Raw genomic sequence first — 21,778 nt, 5'->3', positions numbered from 1 at the left:
TCTGTCTAGTCAGTGGGGGGAGCTTATTTTGACATTCTGCATTTATTTAGCATGAAGAAGACTGAACAACAGCTGACTCTTACATACACTAACTTAGAGGACCTGACTCTTTAGCACAGTATGGTTATTTTGTACAGCACCAACAGCATTTGTCATAGTCCTGCTCAGGCTGATGAAACATTTTCTGTGTAAGCATGATCTGTTGGAGCTACAGAAACTTTGCTTACTGCTAAAGCAAAGAAAAATGCTTCAGGTGGGAAAAAAGATTTCATAACTGCCTGTGACTAGACCAATTCTTTGTCCAAGGGCAGCTACCTCTTTTGTACACAAGTTCAATTTTATCTTTAATTAGCATCTAGTTTGATGTGATGATATGCCAAGCCTTTTGAGGTCCTGTGTGTGCCCTACATGTTTTCCCCATGGAGGAATATGGCTCTTCAGCAGTGTTTCAGCTTGCTGCCCAGCTTCAAAGCCTATCTTTTGGTTAGTAATGCCTACTGAACTTTCCATTCTTTACATTGTAAAACATTCCATGCATCCAGAGTGTCATTTTGCTGGGAGTTTTTGTTGTCATGTTCTCTTTCTTTTTGAACCCCTTTCATCTGTATCATTTGATCTAAATTTTCATTTCTTGTAGCAGTTTCTGCTTAAGCTCTGGAGGCCAAGGTCTTCTTTCCTGTTGCTTCAGATGAACTTTACAGCATAGTACTGGTTGTTGCTCTTCATGTATTTGCTATCTTCAAAGCAGAAAGCAGAAAACAACTAACTCAGGCACTAAAGACTCACTCATTAGCATGAAAAGAAGAGGTCATGCAGGACTAAGAGCCACAAAATATTAAATGCTGTAAGCCTTAGGAGCAAACTTTGTTAGTAAAACTTAAGAGTTTGCATAACTATCATAAAATGCTGCAAAATAGCAACACGCAGTGTCTTGAAACACTTTCATTTGGTTGTTGGGAGGGGTGCCTTTTTTTTCATGTTTTCTTCCCCTTATATTTGCACCTGTCTATTCTAGCTGAGGAAATATAGCCTTACGTTTAGTTTTTGCCAGTCCCAACCATAATGGGAAAAAACAAAGAAAAGTCATCACTAGAGAGGATGCTACTGCGTGTCAAAAAAATAACCAGGCTCTGTTATACTAGTATTACTGAGTTATAGGAATTGCACAATAAGGAGGAAAACATAATTCACCCTTGAGGTAATGGGAGAGTGAGCAGCAGAGCTGCTTTCCTCGACTGCAGAGTCTTCTATGGTATTTACAATATTTTTTGCTCTTCTGGTGATAAATCTTTCTAGCCACTCATGTTGTCGCCTTATGGCCTCTGCTAACTTTTCTCTCTTAATGGCCTTTTGGGCATATATTCTCACCTTCTCAAATGACTTGAAGCTGAAAAAGAAACAACACCAAAATATATAACAGATGCACAAGTGTACCTTGGAGATGCATGTCTTATGGACACAGAACTGTCATCACACTTCCATAAGCACATTTTTACTGTCTCATTCATCATGCATCTGTGCCTCGCTGGCAGTACACTTGCTCCCGGTGGGGTAAACTTCTATACTGAATCCAAACTACCTGGATACAGCTTTTTTACCCTGTATGTTAGACTTTTTTTTCTTCCACTCTGAAGCTTCGGGTCTCTATCTCTTTCAAGCTATGTTAAAAACTCTTTTATTTCCTAGGTAGTGTGCTGCTGGAACTTCAGTGTTATAATCATAATTTTCACTGCCTGTAGCCAAAGGGCATTTTGAAAATGTCTAAAAACAACTTAAAATTGACAAGTTTGTAAGGTATTTGTGAAATTTATTGGCATAGATTTTAATTATTTTTATTTTAATTTCCAGTAAAATTTAATTATTTTTATTTTAGTGTCCAGCTATGGACAATGGTGTTAGACATAATTAAGTGGCCCTGGTTTTATGTGAAGCTTCTACTAAAGTAAATCTGCACTACTTCAAGATAACTAAGCAGAGAGCCTTAGTAGTTTGAGAGGGGATGGAAGCACCCCAATCTGGATTGGCATACACCAGCACAACTGCAAGAGAAAGTCTCCATGTCTCTGCCCCAAGAGTGATTAAACCTTGCTTCTCTCAACCCATTTTCAGAGATGTTCAGAAAGCTAAACTCCTTATGAAGGAGGAGACTCCTTTAGAATCTTAAGTGACATAACTCAAGTAGAGGTTTTGATGCGTAAAACATATCTTGACTTTTTATTTCCTGGGATAATTTTTCTAATGCTCTCTTTTTTACTGCTTCCAGGGTTTAACTGTCAAGAGCTGGGGAATGGTGGAGGAAGAAAATAAGAATCTGACCTCCTTGATTTCCTCTACAGTTAACCTCCTACAAAAGAGCAATTAAAGTACAAATATCTTTATTGTCTCATGTACTGAAGGACTTTAATGACCACAGGGAAGCATTAGTTATTTCAAGTAATCCAAGAACTTTATGTAAACAGCCCCCTATAAAACATTCTGGAAAGGCATTTTCTCTGAGTTGCTTCCATTACAAGAATTTTCAGGACTACTGTTTAGGTTTTGATGTTCGTAATTCTACCATTTTCAGTAATGGTAGATTTCCAGTGGGGGAAATATGGTCACAACATTTCCCAGGGTGTTTTTCTTCTTCTGAAGCTTTGGTGTGTGGCTGGAGATAAGTGGGGAGAAGAAGAAAGTGGGTTTTGGGCTGCCCCAAACCAACCACGGAGAGCATTTATTTCCGGGCGCACGTGAATAAGTTCATGGAGCTTAGGGTTGTGAATACCCAGTGGATAAGATGCTGGATGAGATTCTGCTTTTATTTTTACTACTATGAAATTTATACTAGGCGACCTTCTCCCAGGTTTCTAGCTGTACCAATAGGAAAGTTTTTATCAGAGGGTTGCTGTGTAAGTTTATGACATGGTCCTTGTTAGGAACAGCTTTGAGGTGCTTCACATGATGCAGTGAAATACACATGCTGTGATGCCTTAGTTACTGCTGGCAGTGAAACAGTTTCTGGAGACGAATTAGTGGGGAAAGCTTTGTTTAGAGGCATTCAGACTGGTAACAGTAGTCCTCTCCTGTGCTTGCCAACACTTGCTAGCAAAATTGACTTTTCCAGGCTTAAAGCCTGAAGCTCTGCCAAGGAAACAAAGCCCTAAAGTAGGGATGTGTAAATTCTGCAGTGCTTCACAAATGTCCACATAGCATGGAAAAAGGAGCACAGTTTGAAAGAGAATCAAACCAATATTTTAGCTTACATTGGAAATTTATCCAAAAACATAATCTAAAAACAAAGCAGATATCTCTGAGATGCAAAACAATTACCAGCATAGAGAGTACTTCCAAAACATGCAAATGCAGAGAAAGGTGGAAAAATTTGAAATTTCACACCTTTATTTGGAATCAAAAGATATAGCCTAGATCAAAAGGCTTTTTGGTATTTTGAAATCAATATTTTAGAAAAAAGCCCCCAAATTGTTCAAACATTAAGAATGCTCCTACTTAAATGATTTACATTGTTACACAAAATAATTAAAGTGTGTATTAAAAGATTGGAATCTCCTCTTTGTTGCAGCCACAGGTACATAGGCATTGCACAAACAAAATGACCAGAATCTACTGTGGAAGCAATGTAATTAAAATTACCAATTTTTGTCTCTCTATGTTATGGTCAAAACAATCTATTGTACATCCTTTTTATATTGTGTTGTACCTCTGCAATATGAATGTGGCACCTAGTGAAACAGCTTATCAATCACAGCAGAAATACAAGACTTTTAAATAGAAACTTAATTTAAGTATAGACCAGGATGTTATCTCCAACACCATAGTCCCTACAAAGGGGAGATCAAGCTATAATAGAAACTGTCAACCCCGCATGAACCACTTAATCATGTTTATATATAACTTGCATATTAAAAAGCAATATCCAATGTCAATGGCTCAGATATAAAAATATCTTAATAGTCAGTAACTGACTAATGAATACTGCAGTAATAACAGTTTAATTTGAAGAATTCTGACAGCTGGTTGCCTTGATGAGAGCTGTTACCAGGGAGCCCTAGTCCCATGCTGAGAACATCCACAGCATGCTGATTTATAGCAGCAGTGCAGAACTGTTTAATGTCAGCACCTCTCAACTAAAGTAATAATAAACAGGAACGTTATGGTTTATTTTTCTGTATGAATTGTTCAGACTCTGTATGGTAAGCACCAACTCAATGGGGGATAATAGCTGCCATTCCCCAGGGAGTTGTAACTGAGGTTTAAACATTTTTATTGGCAAGGTTAGTATATCAAAATGAATCCAGCAGAACTTGGGTTTTTTTATTCTCTTTTTCCTTTTCTTTCTTTTTTTCTTTTTTTTTTTTTTTTTTTGTTAATTTCTTATCCCATTCTGAAAAGTAAGTATCATCCCTGTAATTATGAAAGCTTCTTTTGGTGTCCAGCGGTACTTCTTTTTCGTACTAGTTAAACTGCTCTCCATTTGTATGTTTAGTGTTAGGTGTGAATTTACTACAAACAGCACTGCATAGCTATTTTCTTTTCCTTCCTCCACTCCCTTCCTGAATTCTAAAATTTGTAAACATTAAATCATTTTGCAAACTTCAAAGAATGCAAGCTGCTGTTCAATTAAGCATTTCATGTGAAGAAATGTTATCTACTGAAAGATTTAAAGCAAAACTTTTAAGTTTACCGTTTTTCTTTTTTACAATGTTGTCACTTCTTGTATACCTGCAATTTTGAACAAAAACAACACCTCAGAGGCAGAACCTTAGAATATATCTCAGTTTAGCCTCCCGTCTTTGACCAGGCTTCCAAAAACTGGAGAAAATTATTCGCTATGAGCTAGATAATGGAGAAGACTTTTCTCAAATATTTTCTCAGAGAACATCTATTCCACTGACTCCTACATCTTAAGGACATATTTACTGATTCTTCTTTTAAAACAAATCAAATGGAAGGGTCAGTGATTGCAGAGCTCTTTTGGTTTACTACCAAACTTGATGCTTTCTGCCAGGACACTTCTGTGGCCTACCTGACAATTGCTACTGTTGTTGCAGATGGGTGTTTGAGCCTTCCTGTTTTATAATCATGGCACACAAAATATTTAGTGAGTGTATCAAGGTGCATCTAGAGCCACATCCATCCTCAGACTAATGTGCCTTGGCCAAGGAAAGCATGAAGTAACCAAGCATAAACACTGCACATACATCTCCTTATACCTCCCTCCAGGAGCCTGTACCCTGGCTACCCCAGCAGGAAAAAGCTGCATTAGAAGTGAGTAAGGAGGAAGGTGATAGAATGGGACTCAAAAATAAATGTCTGGAAGTCTGGATAGAAGGAAAAAACCCTATGCTTTTCATAATTTATTTAAGGTATGGTGTATCAATGAAAAAACACTTTTTCTCCTTTTTAAATGTGGATGCAACACCAATACAGGTGTAGCCGAGTAAGAGCTATACTTGGAAAAATAAGTACGGTACCTTAAATTAGGAGCATGCTTGAATAATTTCTCAGAACACTTTTTAATAGAGGGGATTATCTTTGAAATACTTTTAGAAAGGCAGAACAGTATTGCATATAGATCCATAAGAAGCTCTTTGTGCTATTTTGGAGACAAGATTGGACAATTATGCTTCAAGGAGGCAGGACTGAACTTAATGTAGAGCATCTTTATTTGGAGAATTGATCTTTCACTTCAAACAAATAACAATTTTCTCAATTTTATTTGTCTTCTGTGAGTGCTGAAATCTTGGAAGACTTTTTGTTGTTACTGTTTTGATTGTCTGAAGGGGTTCTACTGTTCATTTATCTCTTAATTGTCATATCACTGGCTCTGGGGAATGACCTGGAGGGTCCACCGTGTGGCAACAAAACTGAGAAATATTCTGTTCCTTGTCTGAGGCAATCTGCTGATGAAACTGTCCATGGAAACGTTCAGCAGATGATCCATAAATGCAAAGTCTTCTTCAATTTTTTGTGGTTACAGGTAGGGCATCTGATGGTATCATCTATTTGATGTAACAGCTGAAGAGTTCTGAGAGTTCTGAGTCACAGTGGCTTGGGAGAGGCCCTGGCTGTCACCAGGATCTGAGATCTTTGGGATAAAGGGAAACAAAGCACTCATTTCTTAATGGGAATGAAGGAATCATTCCCAATGTCTTGTAGGAAATTCAGTCGTTCCTATTTAATCATTTGTTGCCCATAGGAGCCATTCCCAAAGCCACCAAAGTGTCCCTGTGCCCTCTGGGAGATTTTGGAGTGGTGGGTATGGGGCTGGAGGCATCAAAAGGGGTCATGAGTGGGGTCTCGACAGCAAAAGGGATCCCAGGAAGGGAGGAGGATTCCTTGGAAGGAAAGTTTGGATGTGGCCAGCAAGGAATTGCTGCCCACTCGCCCCATTCTGAGGTCATCAGAAATTTAATTTTTTTAAAATATCCGTTTTGGATCCAAATCAGACCAAAACTGCACAAGAGGAAAAAAATAATTTCTAACAATCAAAAATATTCTTTTTGTAGGGGATTTTCTTGGCTAAATTTCCAGAAGAAGATTTCCATGTTCTGTATATTATTTAGTATATATAAGCTCTGCCTGATGAAAACTGATACCATGGTTCAATGTGTTGTCTTGGTAGCAACTGTGACTCATAATTTGCATTTAATCTGGGATATTTTATTTCATTTTGGAATTTTAATAGATTTTTTTGTCTGTTTCCTTTAGACTTTATTTTCACTTTTTGGAACATTAAAGTTCAAAGAATTAGAATGCTTTAAATCTTTCTTAACATGAACCTTCAGTATCACTATTCCAGGTATGAATCACTGCTGATATCATGCTCCTAGCCAACTTTTAACTGGATATTATGTTTGTGTCAAGTATATCTGCCACCTGTTTATATAACTTGATTAGAGATTTATCAACTCTTTCTCTGAATTATGTATATAACCTTCATAGAAATTGTAACAGTTTGAAGGTCAGTCCTTCACTTGCAGACTGCTATAAAAGCCTCACTTTAAGGTGACAGGATTATAATATCGGAGAACTAAGCAAATAACTAAATCATGCAACTGCCTTTAGCTCACATTACACTGCAGTCCTGTTGGCTGCAACTGGTATTTGTACACAGCTTTCTGAAGACAGAAAGTCCATGAATGCAATATGGTCTTTTATTTTCTGCTGGTGTAGCAGAAAAAAGAACATCAAAAAAAACACCCAAACTATAGCTATAATTAATGTGATGGATGTGATGAAAATATGAGGAGCAATCCAAGTCAATTTGAAGTATTTTTCTTCAGTAGTGGCACAATATGAAGCTAATGAATGATTTGAGCTATTTCTGAAATCACCATCTCTGCAGCCTACAAAAGCACTTTGAAATAGTCCTGTTATCAAGCTAATAGTGGGGGGGAAAAAAGGAACATAATCTATTCTTGTTGATTTTTGGCACTATATGCTATTTGCTTGGTTTTGGACATTCTAAGGTCAATTACAGAAGTAGCATGGAATTTCTCCTTCTCTAAAGACATGTATTGACTCCTGCAGATGTTTACTCTTTTCCCTGAAATATTTGAGATAGGCCAAAGTTTTCATTGGGCAGCAGCTTCCACTCAACAGAAAAAAGCCCAAAACCAACCAAGCAACCAACCAAGCAACCAACCAAACAACCAAGCAACCAAACAAGCAAGCAAGCAAGCAAGCAAATTCAAGCAAGCAAGCAAGCTATCAACCAACCAACCAACCAACCAACCAACCAACCAACCAACCAACTTCGATACTCAGATTTAGAAAAATTGATAGATCCAAAGCTGGCTGAAATTTCTAGGGACTACTGGACGTTCATGAATTTTTCTGGTGGGTTTGTGAGTCATGGGCTCCCTTTCCCAGAACAGCCTAGGTACTGCAAGGCGTAGGACAGCAGTGTCCCTTCCCCTGCTTGTACTGCTCCAGTTTGCTGGTTTGGATATTATGCCAGTTGTTGAAGAGTATTACTGGGCTGCTGGAAACAGCTTGTGGTATTGGACACTAAATATTTATTTCCCGTAGCTTGAGTATTGGTGGTTTTGAGTTAGCAGGGAAGAAAAGAAATTAATTCTGTGATCCAGCTAATGGCTATCCGCCTTCTCCAACGAGTTCCTAAATATACACAAGGCCATTTATTTCTGACCATCCTCTGGACTTCTTGCTTTTGCACTAGGGTCTTCAAAAGGTTTGTTGCTACTTAGTTTTCAATGTTTCTCTAGCTAACACCCCTTTCCAACGAATTCTCACTTATTTTCCTTTTTCCTTGGGAAGCAAACAAAAATGTTTGGAGCTATCTGGTTCTACTATGAATTTTAAGCAAATTTTTTAATACGATATAATCATGCAGGACACTTTTACGTATCCTTGCATAAATTTGTATGTCAATTAAATAAATAACATTTAAAAAAATCTGAATTGCTTTCATTTTATTCTCATTTCTTGCTGGCAAAAGACTTTTGTGGTGAAGGGGGGAAAGAGAGGGAGAAAGACAAAAGCATTTTGCTGTGGTAAATTGAATGCAGTGGCAGTACAAAAATGGAGACTTTTTTTCACCCTGTTCTTCAAAGGATTGTTTTGGTTAAAATGTCAAAAATGCCCAAGGGCTTACCCTGTGCTGAATGGACTATGCCATCTGTTTGTGTAATGAGTGACTTGGTATGCATAAACTGTTACCTAGGTGGTAGGATTCTCAGTCTGTCAGCTCTCCTGTCAACTGCTGTCCTTGTTGCAACTGTGACCCCTGAAGGAATTAGTTGCATGATTGACTGGCTGATGATGATTGACGTCCACACACAATTCGCACACAATTAACTCTTTAGCTGCAGCCACCATTGAAGGTGATCTCTGTGTTGCTAATCTGCAGCGCAGGTATGCTGCTATTCCCCTGCCGGTGAGCTTGCACAAAGTATATATGATTAAGCTGATAAGTGGAAGCTGGACAGAGATGCAGGGTTTGCTCTTGAGTCTAGCTGCTTTCTGTCACCTGCAACAGCGCTGTTTCTTGGTCTAATTTCGAGTGAAGAAAAAAACTGTCACCCTTAAAGTAGCTGAACATCCAAGGTTCAGCTTCCAGCTCTCAAAACTCACTTATCTGGACTCTTGTTTGAAGGAAAGAGTTTGATATCTGCTATGAAATTGCTGAAGTCCAATCCAGTGTGCAGAATTGAGGCAAGGGATGGCTTTCACCCCTCCTCCAGAGTTGCTCAGAGCAGTGGGTGGAGTCATCTCCATTCCCTCAACTGGTTTCTTAATGTAATTCTTGTCAGGGGAGCAGCGGACTCTAATATCCACGCTTATCAAAGATGACCATGTTCAGTCTTTCTTCTGGAAAAAAAAGCATCTTGAGACAGATTTTGAAATTTTATAGCACTAAAGCACATAGAAAGGTTTCCTTTCCTGTGTAGGTAGAGAGAAGATCTAAATTATCTAAATTTTTTCCCAACAAAACTTCAAATACACCTCTAATAGGTAGTTAATAACAAACAAGCCTGTCACTGTTATATATACTTCCTGATAGCTTCTTGTCTAAATGGTTAAATTATTATTCTTATTCAGAATTCATCTCTAAGAGATTAGATGTTAAAAGCCCTAATCTGGGGACCCATTTTTCACAGTGAATTTTCCCACTTAATTCATGCATGACCCAACTTGTTTAACTTGCACTTTCATTTATGTCTTATTTGAAAGGCAGACCGTCACATGACTGAGTGACTTTTATGTCTGGGCATCTGTGTTTGATCTGGCCAAGTCAGTGACAGTGTTCCAGTTGTATTAAGAGCAAAAAAGAATGTGTGGAGTTGTACTCCATTTTTGGCACAGTAGGCATATAGTCAAATGATTTCTTGTTAAGAGAGGCCTTATGGTAAATTTAGGTTCTGATCTACAAAGGGTTTTTGATGTACAAAGGTTTCATTGGATGATGTAAGCTGAGACCAGCAGCTTAAATCTAAACAGAATTGGAAACTTTCATAAATGCTCTATTCTCAGCACAAATGGCCAACATAGATTAGCAGCTTTTTGAAAAATGTAGCAAAAAGAAATAGGTATTGGCATGCTGGGTACAGTGGGAATTTATTCTGAATGTAATGTCAGTTTAGACTATCTTTTATTGGGACCTGAGGTGGTGAACTGCTTTTCAGAAACAGGAAATATTTAGCTCTTTCAAATTGGTTGTGGGAGCTTTGAAAGGAAAACATTAAATGCTTTCATAAACAAACAATGTGATACCATTTCATTATTTAACCATAAAGCATCTACTAAAGGATTTGTGTTGCACTGCCATTAACATATTTTAAGAATACATTTTGGAATCAATATGAAATTGACCATGTGTGTTTACAGTAATATTTGCAAATGAAATGTTTTTACTAGTACTGCCTAACCACTAGGAATGGGGAAAAATGCAGTTATTTGTGTTCTGATTGTGAAATGACGTGCAATTTTCTTCTTTCTTTCTTTTTTTAAAACAATATTATCAAAGAGGCATAGCAACATAGAATGGTTTGCTTTGGAAGGGGAGATTGAAGATCATCTAGTTCCCACCCCTCTGCCATGGGTATGGACACTTTCCACTAGACAAGGTTGCTCAGAGCCCCATCCTGCCTGTCCTTGATCAACTCCAGGGAGAGGCATCCACAATTTCTCTGGGCAACCTGTGCCAGTGACTCGCCACTCTCACTGTAAACTTTTTTCTAATATCTAATTGAAAATTACTCTCTTTCAATTTGAACTCATTCCCCCTTATCCTTTCATTACATGCCCTTGCAAATACTCCTTCCCCAACATTCCTGTAAGTTCCCTTCAGGAATTGAAAGACCACAATTAGGTCACCCTGAAGCCTTCTCTTCTCCAAGCTAAAAAAAACTAATTTTCTCAGGCTTTCCTCAAAGGAGAGGGGCTCCAGCCCTCTAATTATCTTGTTGATCCTTTTCTTGACTTGCTCCACCAGGTCCATGTCCTTACTGTGGTGGGACCCCAGAGCTGGACACTGCAATGGGGAATCACCAAGGCAGAGCAGAGCAGAGGGGCAGAATCCCCTCCTCACCCTGCTGCCCACCCTGCTTTGGCTGCAGGGCACGTTTGGGTCCACTACTCAAGCTCGTCCGGGTTCCTCTGGATGACATCCCATCATTTAAGAGTGTCTCTGCACCTGGTGTCACCTGCAAATTTGCTGAGGATGTGCTCAATGCTTTTGCCTATAACAGAATTTTGGCTGCAGTGTATTTTTGGAAATAGATGAAGATGCAATAAAGCGTTAACTCTGTCTTCCTGGGCCCATTTAATTCACTCAGCATGCAGTTTTTCATGTAATATGCTCATGTTTGAAAAGTCTTCCTTACCTTCCCCTCTAACTGTGCCTACTAGAATCATTAGCATAGAAGAGTGTTTCAAGTATCTCATTTGGTGCAGGGCCTTGAAGGTTTCTCTCAGACTTTGAGATTGGTGATTGTTTTGGTGTTAGTTTTTAACCATAACACTTGAATTGCTGGAACTCAGTGGGGAGGAAAAGCTTTTCCTAATACAATGGCATCTGTCTATAATGACTGTTACGTGGTTTAGCTACTTGCTTTATGCATCCAAGATCAAATGGTGCAGTATGTTTATTTTTTACAGCAAAATAGCTCTCTTTAAACAAGGTTAAACATCAGATCTTTGAAGTGAGAAGATTTCCTTTTGTCTGTATGCACATCACTAGCCCAACTGGGTGTCACTGAAAATGGCTACATGAAACTGTATTGTAATAAAAGTTACTTTCAATCTTTTATAGTTGATATAGATAGTTCACATGGGTAATGTAATATAAAATGTAATGTAAATAGTAAGGTAAAATGTAAATGTAAATAGTATACATTACATTTTATATTTTAATAAACTTCTGCTTTTTCTAGAACTTTTTCAGGTATTAAGAAATTATCTTTTTCTGTGTCATGTGGTATTATGTTGCTAATAGGGTAAGGTTTTTTTTAAAGGGCATAATTTCAGCCCTGTGGCAACTTTATCTATGCTTAAAACTAAGCAAATTTTGTACAAATTACAAAATTGTTACCTCAATTTTTTTCTTATAACTTTTCCTTTCCAACACTTGTAGGTCATGAATTCATGCAATGACTATGGAAGAAATAAGAAGCAATTCTTCTGATTAAATATTTCAAATGTAAGAGGAAGAGAGATGTCTTCCTCTGGAAATGTTTAGGTCTTGACTACTTCTGTGAGGTATCTAAATTAATTCCCTTTAGTGATTCATGCCTGGGGTAACCTGCATTACTCCAGCCACATAGATTTGTGGGTGCTGGGTATTGCTGTTTTGAAAATTACTTCTACCCAGCTGGGTTTCATCTTGAGCTTTGTGGTTGTGGGGACACAAGCTTTATCTAACCATCAGGAGACGTGGCTCTATCTGGCTTGTCTAGATGTTTTAGTTATTTTTAGCAAAACCAGTGTTGCCATTATTATTTACAGGATTCAGTTGGAACCAAAGTTAAAGGACAAACCAGAACAGCATCTGAGTCAGAAATTGAGAGGTGAAAAGAAAGAAATATGAATATTTGAATAGAGAATGGTATATTGAATGGTAGAATTGTTTCAGTGATGGAATACAGAAAAATATGGCTATTTGGGAAAGATCATATCAAAAAGAAGATAGCAAGAGAGAAAGTAGCAGAGGGAACTAGAAGATGAAGTGAGATGCTTAAATGTTTTCTCTTGAGAGGGGGACAAGAGCAAGAGAAGTTAGTTCATGTAGAAACATATTTTCTGTTAATGAATTGTTCATTTCAGATATGACAATATTACAAAGCCAAAACAGAAGATGCAGAGTTAAACTGAAATATTTATGGAAGAACCAGAAAAAACCCCGTAGTTCCTATATGCATGTCTAGACTGTATTGGTCCTTTATTCAGCAAAGCAAAACACACTTGTAGGAAGTATGTGTGGAACCAGAAAGGTATTGCACACTGGAGAAAATTAACATCAAAAACTGAAAGTGGTTACATTTTCTTCTGGCAAAGAGAGCATTTTTTCTATAGAAAATGCTCCTCTCTTTGGTTTTATTTACACCAATCCTGCTGTATTTCAAAGAATACTTTAAAAATAGATAATAAAATTGTTAATTGCATCTCTAAATCCTATTTTAAAGATATTACTGATAGTAACAGTGGGAAAATTTTTTGTTTGCACATTAGTTTGCCATATAATAACTTGAATTTAACTTTTCATCTTTCTAGAAACAATGACAAAGTACACTTTTCTTAGTCCCATGGGGACTGATAGCCTTCCCATAGCCAGCTCTTTCAAATATACTAATTCTTCTGGATTTAAATTAGTAATATTAATCACTGTTTCCAGTCTCTCACTATACCGAAGGATAGATTGACTTTCTTTCAGATCTAAGGACTTTGTTTGTCCAAAAACCTTTCCTCTGACTCATCAGTAAATTTATTAAAGCATAATTTTGCTGCTAAATATTTGGCCTGGATCCAGCCTGGGATCAAAAGAACAAGATCTGTTTGTTCCTTTTGATAAATTTCTTCTCCTGAAGTAGTGAGGCAGACCAAGATGCTTTCTTTGCTAATTTGCAATAGTCTGTATATTATTTTGGGAACACTTCTATCTATTTGTTAGTGATTTGTGGAAATATTCTGTGTGTTTAAATTCAACTGGACTATGCCTTTTTCAAAACTTGAATTAGAATCCCTACATAGATTTCATGGTCTACTTGACACTGGTTTAAATTCATATTAATGTTATTAAGTTAAAACCTAATTGAGATAAAATGTTGAAATGAGTTAAAACATTAAATTAAACCATACACATTCTGTAGAATATAGCAAGAAAGAGATAATAAGGAAAAAGTAAATAAAAAATTTTAATAGCTGTGCAGGAAAGAATAACAGATGCTAAAATTTCTGGCACAAAAAGAGATGAGGCGATATAAGAGAGAGCACAACCCACATGAAGATTAATGAATACAGAACACCTGGTTTGGGGCATTGTTTTAGAAGTGCCTATGCATAGATATAAATGCATAATACCTAACAGTGTGAATCTTCATCCATCTTACCCCTTAGAATATTACTTATACAATTTATTGATAGTGTGTTTATTTACAATGATATTTTATGGACTTAAACACAAACCAAAAGTAATGAGCAATTCATGTCACTAAATCCATTTTTATGTGAATTACCATATTCAGAAAGCTGTAACAGTAGTTAATGAACCTTGTTGATGTTCTTGTTAGAAATGCCTGACTTAAACCCTGATCTCCTCTTTAAACCTTGGTAATGATCATGCCTTCATAATTTAAAATGTTTATTGTTTCCCTTCGTGATACCATAATTGTAATAGTAATTTTCAAAAGCATTTAGTAAAACTGGCTTGCAGAAATAATGAAATATTAAAGTTATGTTTGATTTTCTGTCTCCAAATCTAACCCTCTTTGTAGATTTGGTAAGGACAAAATCCTTCTGCATTTATAAGGGTCTAAAAAAGTATGGGTTGACCAGGAAGCTGCAACTGCCTGCATGTGCTCCCCCTTAGCAGTGCACACCCTGACTTCTATTGCAAGGCCCAGCAAACTAAAATGTGTATCAACAGATATCTAAGACAGTCTTTTGTGACTACAGTCTGAACATTACTTTCTTTACAACAAAAGGCATTTGTAATATGTAAGGAAATTGAGTTGATAAAAAGTAATCACAACTTTTTAAAAAACACAAAAATATGTGGTTCAGATTAGGATGTGGAAGAAGAGGGGTAAGTGTGGAAATAGTTTTTTAATAAGATTTTAATTGGTTTGTGGATGGAGTGACTAGCAGTTCTTGAACACACAGATGACTTGGGCCATCTCTGTTCTCCTTATGGGGCAGTTCTCAGCCCAGGTACTGTGGGACATTTAAAAGCAGTATCACAATCCACATTCTTTTTCTCCACTGGAGTTCTTATCTCCTTCTCATCTCTTTTCATCATCCCCTCTCCAACGACCAGAGGAAGCCTCTGATTTGCAAAGCAACAAAAGTAAATGAAAGCTTCTTTAGAAGGCCTCAAAAGAAGTGACTGTGGAATGAGTAATTATTTAACATGCTAAGACATTATTTTCTGTTCTGTGTTATCTAGTCTATAAACCTGTCCTTTTGGGCAGGGCTTTAATGGAAAATAAACAGGACAAGTAGTTCTGTTGTTCAGAGACATAAATTCCTTTGCTACAGGATCACTGAGAGAAAATCTGTGTCTTGAGAAATCTGTGGGTAAAGTAACTAAACTACTTGCTTCAGGGATTGAGGGGAGAGAATATTGAGACGTGAGTGGCTCTGTAGTAAATAAAATTCATGTGTTCTGGTGTTGGTTGTGATTTTGGGGTTTTTTTAGGAATACATTTTATTCCTGCAGGTAGCCGTGGGTAATGCTGTTGCTTATTTGTATTCAAAACCAACCTAAACCAGCTAAACTATATCTGCCAGAAAATCCTTTTTCTCTCCTTTCTCTCACCATCCAAACACTAAGGCTTATGTTTGAATTCAGCTGCCTCTTTGATGTCTGATTATTTAGATGGTTATTTCAGAACTCAGGTTAATTGAGGACATGGTCTACAGTTGACTCAAGAGTTACTTTAATAAGATTATGTTTATTAAATTGATTAAAGAACTGTTTGTCCCCATAATCGACTATGAGAATGTTATTTGTGGTATTAGAAATGGATTAAGATACACTCAGCCAAATTAAACATTTTGTATAATAAGTTTTATTTGTGGAGAGTAGTACTGCTGGATTTTGCATGTGTCTTTTTTTCACTTGTAAAAAAGTAATGCATGTCAGGGAGCAGCTTTTTCTGCATCTCATTTGCTTACAGGCATCCACTGACCTGTGCTAATCTTTCCACCTGGCAATTGCTTGGTATGTAGCACCAGAGATGGAAATTGGGCAGGAATTCCTGGCTGTCCATAGGTCAGGGTCAGTGAGTTGCCCTTTTTCAGGGGCTTTCCCTAAGTTTCTACTATCACAGCTTTACAGAAAGGCACAGCTTCCTTGCATCTCAGCAGAGAGGCAAAGAATTATTTCAATCTGAAAGAATATCTGTAGTTTGAAAACAGATATATTGAAAACACAATAATACCAACAAAGTTAAAGAAATACCTCAAAAGAAATTATTTTATTGGTTTCATTTTTGAATAAATGAATTCATTATTGTCATTGAAAAAAATCACACCACAGAAAGACAAAGACAGAATTTTTTGGAAGCTTCAGGAAGTATTGTAAGTGAAATTTCCCTTAGAAACATAACTCTGCCACAATGGAGGGAAATTCAAAATATAGATAGCCTTCCCAACATAGTTGTGAAATTAACCCTTCTTTTTACTTCAATAACTCACAATGAGGTTCATGTTAGCTCTTGCAGAAAAGTCTGCTTATCTTCCTTGTTCCATAAAATTTCTCTGTTCAAAATGATCTTTGAAGCACTTAGACAATGGGTACTTGTCTCTCTGTTAGTTATCTGCAGAGGTATGACTGCAGTCACACTTCCGCTCAGAAAAAGAAATTGTTCCATGCTAGCTACTAATTTCATCTTGGTCCCAGATTATGAGGCCATTTATGGAAGCAAAATTATTAGGCTCAGTTATTAAAATTGAAGTTTATTATTTTCTTTAAAGACACAGACCTTACTTATCATGGCCAAGACTTTAGTTTTGACACCAGAAATTGTGTATTAGGAATCAGTTGAAGTTTTATAACCAGTAAGATATAAACAGCTTTGTGAAACACTGTAGAATAGTCATTTATCATTAATGTGCTTCTAAAGTACGATGAAATACAAGACAAAAAACTTTTAACTAGGAAATTTATTTTTTAAAACTATTTCAAATCTAACCAGAATTTTAAAAAATTAAAAGCAGACAGCAGACTTTGAAATTGTAATCAAGGGTCATTGTATACTAAAGAGCTATTTTAAGATATTTTTTTTATTATTCAAGCATAAAATCAGGAGACTTTAACTTTATAAATTTTTAATATTTCGTGTGCTTTAGAGTTTTCATGTTTATTGTCTATATGTAGAGAGAATGGGCATGAGGTTTTGCCACTGAGAATTGGTGAAAACAAAGCAACTGGTGTCCAACAAGATTGCAAGGATCTTAAAACAACAGAGGATTTAATGATCCTAATAATGGTACATTCTCAAGTCTTCTGCATGTAGAATTAGGTACATAGGATGTGAGTGGAAAGCTCTTATGCAAGAGTTTTGATGGAAGTCACTGATCAGACATTGCCTTCATTATCTTTCATAACACTTGTGAAGCTGGAAAATGCTAGTGTCTCAAGCTCGATATCACAAAGATTTATGAATAGTATGACTCTACCAAATCATAGTCTACTCCTCATCTTTAGACAAGATGAGGCCACAGGCAGATGCAGAGCCTGAGGGCTTCCTCCCAGTCTGTTCCAAACAGTATCTGCGTGGAGCATTCCACAGCCTGCCATGTGTATGCTCACGCTGTCTAAAAAACATATTTCTTAAGACAAGCTCTGGTATTGAAAATATCAGTGCATCACAAACTGAAAAATGCAGATCATGTTTTTAGATGCCTACTGTTTAAATAAGCAAATATACCAACCCCAAAACTTAGGACAAAACATAGGTATGGTATTTCCAAAGTACTTCAATGTTACAAACACACAGACCTGACTAGAAAGGTCAAGAGGGTCAAAATGTTTAAGTCTGTAACATTTTTTTCTCTCCAATTACAGGTATTTTTTTATTTTGACACCTTCTCTGCCACTTGGAGCAGAATTCTGATATTCTATTTTTTCTGCTTCCATACATTTAATGTCCAATATTATTCTCTATCATTATGCTGAGCTCAGTATGAGTTTTCCATACTCAGGGAAACTAAAATTTTAGAATGGAGTGGCATATCTTTTGAAAAACTGAGACCCCTTTCCTGAGTCTTCAGAGGTAGAAGTATTGATGTTTTAGAGAGTGCCAACGGCCAACTGCCCAGCATTTAAGACATAATGCCTTTGGATTTTTGTTATCTTTTTTTTCTTATTTTATTGTACAACCTGTTTTGTTTAGTGGTTCATTAGTGCTGTTTTCTTTAGTGCTTTGAAATTTTTATTGCAGATATGATAACATGGACTATGATAAGTGAGCTGCATCATAGTTTCTTCTACCTCACTAACTATTTAACAATTAGGGTTTTTTCAGAATCCTCATACATATCAGGTTTAGCTCTGATGGAATAATCATTAACTTAAGATGACTGAACAGTCTTTAAAATCTTTATAATGTATTGTTAATTCCTTTGAGTTCTTGCTTTTCAGAATAAGTCTTTGTATCCTGTTGTCTATTTTCCAGGGTGCTTAAATTTGATCTAAAAAGATGATGTTACCCCAAAATATTTTTATTTCCTTGTTCTTATGGAACACCCATGAAACATATGCTTATTAATTACAGGAACTAATTTAAATCATAATGTTTTCAAATGGCCAACATCAAATAAACTTGAGGAGTAAACACCATTGCAACACAGTAAACAAGCTATGCAGTGCATCTGAGTGCGAAGATGATTATCCAGGGATAGAGTTTGTGAGTACTGGGCAAGTAAAGCAATTTACTTTTGGATAATAATGTGATTTTCTCACACAATATGCCAGATTACTTCTCCCTCAGCTCTGCCCTTGCTACTCTCAGTAATATTATCCACTTAGTGCACTCGGTTCCTGAGCCTTTGCTGGCTAGTGCAAAGAGCATCAAGCAGCATGTACGTGCACATATGTACATGCTGCAGTTGTGAATTTTCTTATTAGCTTTTAGATGTTCACAAAACACAGAGCAGTCATTAATTGATTTCACCAGGCAGAGGCAACTAAGCTGCTGGTAAATTGGGGCACATTGAGGAAGGTTAATATTTTCTCTCTTGGTAGCAAAAAAAATTCCAATATTGCTTGATCAGAGGAACTTGCAATATTTATCTTGTTCCACTTTGCATTTTTTGTGTTTGCTTAATGATTAGACACTTATGTGAATCTATTTATTTACAGCAATGGGCATGACTTCTGCAGCGTCACATAACATAGATAAGTGCAAAGGAAGTAGAAAATATATTTTAGATGGTTTTTATTAGGAATCGTGATTAAAACATTTCTTGATATGTTTTTCTTCAGGGTGTAAAACTGGACTGTTAACCTAATCTAAATTTTAATGGTTTTTACTTACAGAGGATAGTTTTTCTTTCTATCAGTGGGACAAGTGTTTGTAAATACTTGATTCTTTTTTTCTTCTGGTGAGTTCAGTAAGCTTTCAGTGCCCAATTATTTAGCATTAGAAGTCATTGCTACTAAATCAGTTTTACAAATTTGTGTGGTGAGGCTTGTATACACTAAAGAGATTGTGATACATCTAGGGAACAGTGGGAATTTTTAGTGCAATGATGTCTTTTTCAAGTAACTTGGCCTGAGTAGGGCAGAAATTGAAGCAGCAAGCCCATGTTGTGGTTACATAATGGAGACGTAATTAAGAGTGCAACTAAAATAAATAACCAGTTCCAAATGTCTCTCTCACTAATATTTATGGGATATCTATCTGAGACAAAACAACCTGCAACCTGATTTAAATTGAGGATTTTTTGAGTGCCAGATACAGGAAAAGCAGATTAGGTACCCCAGACTGGCCCCATTTCAGCAAGCCACTGTAACTGTGCAGCAGCACTATGTGCTGAGTCAAGCTGAACCAAGGAAAGACTTGCTCAGTTGTGGAGGATTCATCAACACACTCCATGCATCATCTGGGAAGGAGTTGCCTCACAGATGTACACCAGCTTAGCCCTGAACCCCTGGCTGCACCATCTAACACACAATGATTAATTACCTTTCATAGAAACGCACATCTCTCCTTTGCCATATGCAAATATAGAATTTTCCAGAGAAAATACACAGATGGTATAAGACTCAGACCAGGACCAGAGAAGAGTTTGTCTGACATCGAAAGATTGGTTAGAGCAGGTGTTCTTTGTTATTAACAAGCCAGGCTGTCATCTTTGTAGTTATTTCATTGTTCAGGACCTTTTTTAATACACCATTTAAAAGTATGAAGACTGAATTTTTGTCATTGTTTTGAGGAAGTCCAAAAACTCCTGGTGAACACTGCAGGTCATGTTTGCTTTGTTAATTATTCTGAAGGATGATAGAGCAGTAATGCTTGCCCTGCATTGTTCAGTGATAAATGGTTTCAGTTCATTAGGCAAGACTCTTTTATTCCAAGTGATGAAACTAAAGAAAGTCAGTCCTCAATCACTACAGAGATGTTTGTTCACCTCATTCTCTCTGACTATAAAAAATGTCTACTTGAGAGCATACAGCAATATAATTGACTTTATGGAACAGCTGCCAGAGGGGTTTTGCTATATGAAATTGCATTACACTTCCCTTTAAACATGTTCAAAGCAATAAGTCTTTGTTGACATTCACAATTCATACAATTATATATCCCTTGGAAAAAAAAAAGCCCACATTATGGAATTTGGCAAAAAATTAATATCTAAATTTTGTCATAAAAATTATGTCTATTCTTAAAAGTGATGTACAGGAAGGAATATTAGTTGTGTACTCTCATATTCCTCTTTACTTATTACAGTTTATCTAAGAATCAAGGAGGAGTTTTTTTTCTTTCTAAGGAGTACTAATCAAAATTTTCTGGAAACATTTTTACTGTCATTATTATTGTAATATGGTAACTGACATGCTGGATTTTTTTTCTGGAGGTCATTATCAATGTTGTCTACAGAAAGCAAAGTCGTGGAAACATCAGTTCTTTCAGAGAATGGATAGGAGGGATTTTTTATTCATGTTATTCTCAATTAGTCTAAGAGGATTTAAACATATCTGTATATGTGTTCATTCTGAAGCCTGGAGATAAATCCTAGAATCAAATATGTTTTTCAGAAGCTTTAAAGACACCCCATGACAATGTTGTATCTTGGCTTGAACAGTCTTTTCTTTAATTCTTTCATTCTTTCCCTCTAGAAATCATGTCTGACGACGAGGAGTGGCTGAGGGAGCTGGGCTTGTTTAGCCTGGAGAAAAGGAAGCTCAGGGGAGACCTTATCACTCTCCACAGCTACCTGAAAGGAGGGTGTAGCCAGGTGAGGTTGGTCTCTTCTCCCATGTCTCAATGAAAAGGATGAGACAAGGCCTTAACTAGCAGCAAGGGAGTTCAGATTAGATATTAGGAAAAAAAAAAATCACTGAAGGAGTGATTAGGCAGTGGAATAAATTGCCCAAGGAGGTGGCAGAGTCACTTGGAAGTGCTCAGGAGATGTCTGGATGTGGCCCTGAAGGATATGGCTTCGTGCTGTGCTGGCCCTCTGTGGTGATGCAGGATTGATGGATGATCCTGAAGATGGTCTTTGCCAACGCTGACCGTTCTGCGATTCTTTTTCCAAAAACAGTTTACTCTAGAAGCAGACAGCTGAAATGAGTTTCCCTTGAAAACTCTGGTCCTTTTAGCATAGGTATCAGTATTTCTTTTCAATGACAGGTACTGTCCCCCTAAATATTCTTTGCAGTATTTAAAGGTGGAAAAAATGTCTTGTCTACATACACCACAGAACTCTGCTGTAAGTTGCAACAAGTAAAATGGCAGAAGCACTGGAAAGATGCAACATCTCTTTTGTGGAAATGCATGGGAGAAAGCAAAGAATAACTACAGTAATCTTCAAAATATGTAGCAAGGTTTGAGGAAGGCATTTTGGAATATCTTCTAGTCTTGTCTGCAAA

This window comes from Ammospiza caudacuta, chromosome Z (genome assembly GCF_027887145.1).
Source record: "Ammospiza caudacuta isolate bAmmCau1 chromosome Z, bAmmCau1.pri, whole genome shotgun sequence".
In the NCBI taxonomy this organism is placed as follows: domain Eukaryota; kingdom Metazoa; phylum Chordata; class Aves; order Passeriformes; family Passerellidae; genus Ammospiza; species Ammospiza caudacuta.
Note: the sequence above shows the minus strand (reverse complement) of the source record.